Genomic DNA, 6692 nt, shown 5'->3' with positions numbered 1-6692 from the left:
CACACAAAGAGATTTCAGAAAGAATAAATAGTATTTCCTACTTTGATACAATTCAATATACATCTACTAAGCTCTTACTTTATGTAGAGTACTCTAGGAGAAAAGACAGTTTTCTCCTTTCTTTCTTTCTTCCTTCAATTCCTCCATTCTTTCTGTTGTTGTTGGTAGTGGGGCTTGAACTCTGGGCCTAATCCCTGTCCCTGAGCAATTCAGCTTAAGGCTAGCACTCTACCACTTGAGCCACAGCACCACTTCTGGTTTTCTGGTGGCTAATTGGAGATGAGAGTCTCGTGGACTTTCCTGCCCCACTGGCTTTGAACCGCAATCTTCAGATCTCAGCTCCAAAGTAGCTAAGATTACAGGCACGAGCCACCTATGCCTGGCTTCTTTTCTTTCTTTCTTTATTCTTTTTTAACATGGGTTCTCATTATGTTGTCCAAGCTGATCCCAAATAGTTGGGTTCAAGTTATCTTCCTGTCTTAGCCTTCTGCATGAGCTGTGACTGTAGTTTCCTGGCTAGGCACTCACTTCTAGCAGAGAAGACAGACTTGCCAGCAGAGTGAAATGTGGTCAGTCCCATGAAATGAACATAATATTCTGGAATAATAGAGGGAAAATGCAAAGTTCCAATATTGGATGTAGGGTCTTGATAGGGGGATGGGCACCTTTTCCTTTTATTTATGTATTTACCCATCCTGGGACTTGAACTCAGGGCATGAGCGCTGTCCCTGGCTTCTTTTTCTTTAAGGCTAGCACTCTACCACTTGAGCCATAGCACCACTACTTTTTTCTGTTTATGTGGTGCTGAGGAATTGAACCCAGGGCTTCATGCATGCTAGGCAAGCACTCTACCGCTAAGCCTCATTCCCAGTCCCCACCTTTTCCTTTATAGCTCTTGTGTACATGACTTTGGGAAAAGATCCTGTCCAAGGTAATGTTGTTAATTAAAGGCAAGGCAGGGCCGAGGATGTAGTTAGTGGTAGAATGTATCAATGTCCAACACCACCAAAATTTAAAGGAGAAACAGGAGGGGGAGGGGGGAGGGGGAGGGGGAGGGGGAGGGGGAGGGGGAGGGGAGGGGGAGGGGGGAGGGGGAGGGGGAGGGGGAGGGGGAGGGGGAGGGGGAGGGGGAGGGGGAGGGGGAGGGGGAGGAGGAGGAGGAGGAGGAGGAGGAGGAGGAGGAGGAGGAGGAGGAGGAGGAGGAGGAGGAGGAGGAGGAGGATATGGTGGTGGTAGAGAGGAGCACCAGTGGCTTATGCCTATAATCCTAGATACTTGGGAGGCAGGGGTTGGGTGTGGGGGGAGCTCATGCTTCAAGACTAGCCAGAGATTCCATCTCAACCAATGGCTGGGTGTAGTGGCTCACACCTGTTATTCCAGCTACCCAGGAGTCACAAGATTGCAGCCCAGGCTGCCCATGGATATGGCAAGACTCTACCTCGAAAATAACCAATAGAAAAGGGGGCTGGAGGTATGACTCAAGTGATAGCCTACCTGCCTTGCAAGTATGAGAATCTGAGTTCAATCTCCAGTTTGGCTAAAAATAAAATAAAAGTAAGGCAAAGCCAAGAAACCAGGCCTCTAATTCAACTCTGGAGCTCCTCCTCTGGAGCTCAGCCTATCTTTAGCCCTTTCTTTCCTAAGCAACGTTCTATATTGTTGGCTTATCAGGCATTTCCAAGTTTTGCAACTTGTTTTGTTTTGCCTATCACATAAGCATTCTTCCAGTTAGGGTGGGTCAATTACAACAATATACACAAATACAACACACCTCATACATATTAATGAATCCTATTAATTTGTTCTTGAAAATGTTGGGGGTTTTACCCAAGACCTGCTATCATTTCTACTACTCTACTGGAGAGCCTTATTATTTTATGTTATGATGTTTATGTATTTTTTTTGTCAGTTGTGGGGCTTAAACTCAGGGTGTGGGTGCTGTTCCTGAACTCTTTCACTCAAGGCTAGTGCTCTACCATTTTAGCCACAGTGCCACTTCCAGTTTGTTGGTGGTTCATTGGAGATAGGAGTCTCATGGACTCTCCTGCCCAGGCTGGCTTCAAATCAAGATCCTCAGATCTCAGCCTCTTGAGTAGCTAGGATTACAGGATTACAAGTTTTAGCCACCAGCGCCCAGCTTGGGCCTTATTATTTTAATCTTGTGTTGTCCTCTGTTTATGATAGACTTATAAAGCCTGTACATTGACAAGAACCTGAGAGACTACCTCTATCCAACCTTTACCCAATCACTTCAGTAGTACTCCTGCTTCTGATGATGGTGAGCCAGCAGGTGGCTGTACAAGGTGCTCCCTCCCAGAGGCAGCTCCTTTCCCTAATAGATACCCAAGTATTGAGAGATTCCAGTCGCTCATCCCTTAGTATGTCTTCTATGTTTTCTGTGCCAGACACAGAGTTTGGCACAGGAAAAATTTATCTGCATAGGGTCCCTATTAGCCTGAGTGACTCTCAATGGGGTTTCTTCATTTTTTTAACCTGGATCTTACTGGTAGAGTGATTGCCTGGCACTTATAATGCCCTAGGTTGCATCCTGAGCACTGTAACACACACACACACACACACACACACACACACACACACACAGGCTTCTTTGCTACCTGTTAACTTGGAAATAATATTTATCTCAAGGATTCCTTTTGCATACTCTGGTTTTTCTTCAGATTTCCTATATTACTTTTTTTGTGTGTGGTCCTGGGATTTGAACTCAGTGCGTTAAACTTGCTAGGCAGGCACTGGACCACTTGAACCCCTTCCAACCCTTTTTTTTGCTGCATTTTTCCAATAGGTCTGGATGAGATTAGGAATGTAGGAAATCTGCCAAGACGACAGAGGGCGCTATCGCCCCCCTCAATTTGAGACAGACTCACGCATGCGCACCTCCTCTTCCCAACCTCTGGAGCCAGCCAGCCAAAATAGGTCTGAAGAACTGAGATTCCCCGCCCTCCCCCGCCCCCCAGCTAAATCTTTCGTGTACGCATGCGTCTTGTCCAGGCCGCGGTTGGCTGGTGGTGCCATCAGTTACTGGAAGAGCCAATGGAGTGAGCCTGGGCACCCGCCCGCCGGCGGGCACTGAGGGTTCCGGGACTGCCTTCGCGCGTCCTTTGTGTACGGACGAAGGGGTGGTGGCCCTTGTTTTGGTCTCAAGCGTCAGTTTAGGAATGTCGGCCGCCTTGTCTTTATTTGCCGAGTGGTGGCAAGGAGGGGGAGGAGGGACCGGGGGCCATGGTCTGGCTCCGAACAGCGAACCGTGTCCGAAAGTCTAGGAGCCTGCCAGCACTTTCCGGCTGCCCGCGGCCTTTTGGCAGGCCCTTTCCAGTCTTGATTGGCGGCCTTTCCGCTGCCTTCCGCGCATCGCCTTAGATGGAGATTTGTTCTCTCCAGCCCCGGAACTTGATCACTTGGTCACCCCGCCCCACCTTGGCTTGGCAAGGCAGGGACGGAGGGTAGTGGCCGCGAAGCCCGGGGGCGTGGCCGGGGGCGGGGCGGGGCCTGGCGGCGTGACCCGCGCCGTGACCTCCGGCGCTCCCCCTCCCCCTCCCCCTCCCCCTCGGGTGGCGTCGTCATCAGCTTTTATTGGGCACGTGGTGGCTGGTGCGCTGTAAATAGGATTGTGGGCGGCCACCCTTCCAAGGTGGAGACCACACTTTTATTACGAGCGAGGCCCGGCTCTTCCAGGCGTACACTCTGGGGAGCAAATACTAAGCAAGGGTGTGTATGTGGGGGGTTTAAATCCAGCTGCTAGCACTAAATCCTGCGCCCCCCCCCACCCCCTCCCCGACTGATCTGAACTTGACCTGGTTAAAAAAAGAAAGGCAGGCCAGGCTTGGAGGAGAGAACCCCACAGGAGGCCGGCCGGGTGAGCCACCCAGCGCCACCTCTTCCTTCGGGACTCTGGTTTACCAGCTGTGAAACAGGGCAGGGGAATAGATTATGTCCCTTGGCCGGGCAGTGGCTCACAATGATATAATACTGCAAACATATAAGCAGGGGTTATTGGCTCCAGAAGGAGCCACTTTGGAGCCTGGGGTGGGGTCGCCCTATGTCCCTTCCACATCCGCTGTTCCTGAAACAAGTTTCCACAATCACAAGGCTGGAAAAGTTACTCAGCCCATGGGACTGAAGGGTGAGTCAGAAGAGCATCATCTATGGAGAACTGGCCTGGCTTCCTTGGCTGGGGCAGTCAGATACCGCCCTTTGCTTCTGGCCACCTAACCACCTTTTCTTAGGAGCCCGGTGGGTGCTAATTCTTCCTTGCACTGGTGTCTGAACCTGGGAATCTGGGAGAGAAGGCCTCTTCAGGGTGGCACTCCTTCAGGAACTGGTCGGTCCTACAGCTGTAAGGTAGTGGAGATGTTGCAGATTTTCCACATCTTTGAGTATACTAGATTATTTTGGGTGGTACTGGGGTTTTAATTCTCGGACTTGTACTGGCTAGGCAGGCATTCTGCCATTTCTCCCATGCTTCTCAAGGCTTTTTTTTTTTTTTTTTTTTTTTTTTGCTTTAGTTATTTTTAGGATAGGTCTTGGTCCTTTTTGCTAGCTGCCAAGGTTTAGCTGGGATTACAGGCCTGTGCTACATCTTTCCACCCCTAAATATACATTAAACAAGAAATTCCTTGAGTTTGTACAACTTCACATGCATCATCTAATTTTAGCTTTAGCTAAGCGTATATTTTAGGCACTGAGCCAGACACACATTTCAGTCCAGTTGTAGAAAAGTAGAAACTATTATCTACGTTTCCAGGTAGAATGAAATAGGTGCTATAAAGAAAGGGCAGAAGATAGCTCAATGGAGGACATTATAGCCAGCTGGGCAGGACCTATATGGGGAGAAAATCAGGATCAGTTTCTGGGAGGGAAAATTGGAGTGAAACCTTAAGTGACAGGAATGATTTCAAAGATAGAAAGAAGGCAAGCGCTGGTGGTTCCCATCTGTAATCCTAGCTACTCAGAAGGCTGAGATCTGAGAGTTGTGTTTGAGGCCAGCCAGGGCAGGAAAGTCTGTAAGACTCTTATCTCCAGTTAACCTCTAAAAAGCCAGAGGTGAAGCTATAGCTTAAGTAGTAGAGTGCTAGTTTTGAATACTAAGAGACCTCACACCTTGAGTTCAAGCCCCAGGACAAGCAAAACAGAAGTGTTGTAGGTTTTTGTTGTTGTTGTTGTGTTCCTCTCACAGACTTTTTTTTTTTTTTTTTTTTTTGCCAATCTTGGGCCTTGGGCTCAGGGCCTGAGCACTGTCCCTGGCTTCTTTTTGCTCAAGGCTAGCACTCTGCCACTTGAGCCACAGCACCCCTTCTGGCCGTTTTCTATATATGTGGTGCTGGGGAATCAAATCCAGAGCTTCATGTATACGAGGGAAGTGCTCTACCACTAGGCCATATTCCCAGCCCCTTCACAGACCTCTTCTAAACTAAATAAGTTCATCTGTTCTCTTTCTCTCGTGTGTGTGTGCACAGGTGTGCGCATGTATGTGTGAGATGCTAGGAATTGAGGACATTGGTTCTGCTGAGCAAGTGCTCTTAAATTATAGCCCCAGCCCTACTTCTCTATCATTGACAAATAAACGTACTGATCTCCTAATTATGGACTAAATTCATAGTCTTCTCTCCACCCCTCTCTGTACTTGCCTTTCTTAGGTTTAGGCTTTCATTGTTTCTACTTCTAGGGAATTCTGACTGGCCCCCAAACTGTATTCCTTTCAAAAGCCCTTACAAGCAGGACATTTTTAATTTGTGTAGATACTTACCTTTCTTTTCGTTTGGTTGTAGTTGCTGAGACAAGGTTACCCTACATAGCCCAGGCTGGCCTTGAACTTAAGATCCTCCCGCCCTCAGGCCACTGTGTGTACAATCCTTTTGGAAGTTTTCCCACAGCCCTACTCTCCTAAACTCCTAGCTGGAGCTTTCTGTAATGCAGTTTTTTAAAAAATAAATTCTTATTAATTTTATGCCATCCTGGGGTTTGAACTCAGGGCCTGAGCATTGTCCCTGAGATGATTTTTTTCCCCCCTCAAAGCTAGCACCCCTATGACTTGAGCCACTGCTCTACTTTCGGCTTTTTGGTGGTCAACTGGAAGTAGGAGTATCAAGTATCATGCCCCCCCCCCCCTTTTTTTGTCCAGTCCTGGGGCTTGAACTCAGGGCCTGGCACTGTCCTTGAGCTCATTTTACTCAAGGCTAGCACTCTACCACTTGCGCCACAGTGCCACTTCCGGCCTTTTCTGTTTATGTGATGTTGAGGAATCGAACCCAGGGCTTCATGCATCTAGGCAAGCTCTCTACCATTAGGCCACATTCCCAGCCCTATCATGGACTTTTCTGCCCAGACTGGCTCCAAACCATGCTTCTCGGATTTCAACTTTCTGAATAGCTAGGATTACAGGCATGAGCCGTTGGTGTGCTGGCACCTGGATGTAATGAAAATCTTTGTGTGTTTATTTCCCACACTAGCATCGAACCCAGGACTTCAAGCATGCTAGGTAAGCGCTATCACTTGAACTATGTCCCCTGCAGTGTAACTGACCAACTTCTTCCTGTTTAAACATTTTTGATAACTAAGCAGAACAAAGTCCCAAGTCCTGACATTATAATGAGACCTCTGCCTACCTCTTAAACTCTCTATGCTGTTTCTTTGATGAAATATTTGATTTCTTAGAGACTCATTCTCTCTTTATC

The sequence above is a fragment of the Perognathus longimembris genome, chromosome 11 (genome assembly GCF_023159225.1).
Source record: "Perognathus longimembris pacificus isolate PPM17 chromosome 11, ASM2315922v1, whole genome shotgun sequence".
Classification (NCBI taxonomy): domain Eukaryota; kingdom Metazoa; phylum Chordata; class Mammalia; order Rodentia; family Heteromyidae; genus Perognathus; species Perognathus longimembris.
Note: the sequence above shows the minus strand (reverse complement) of the source record.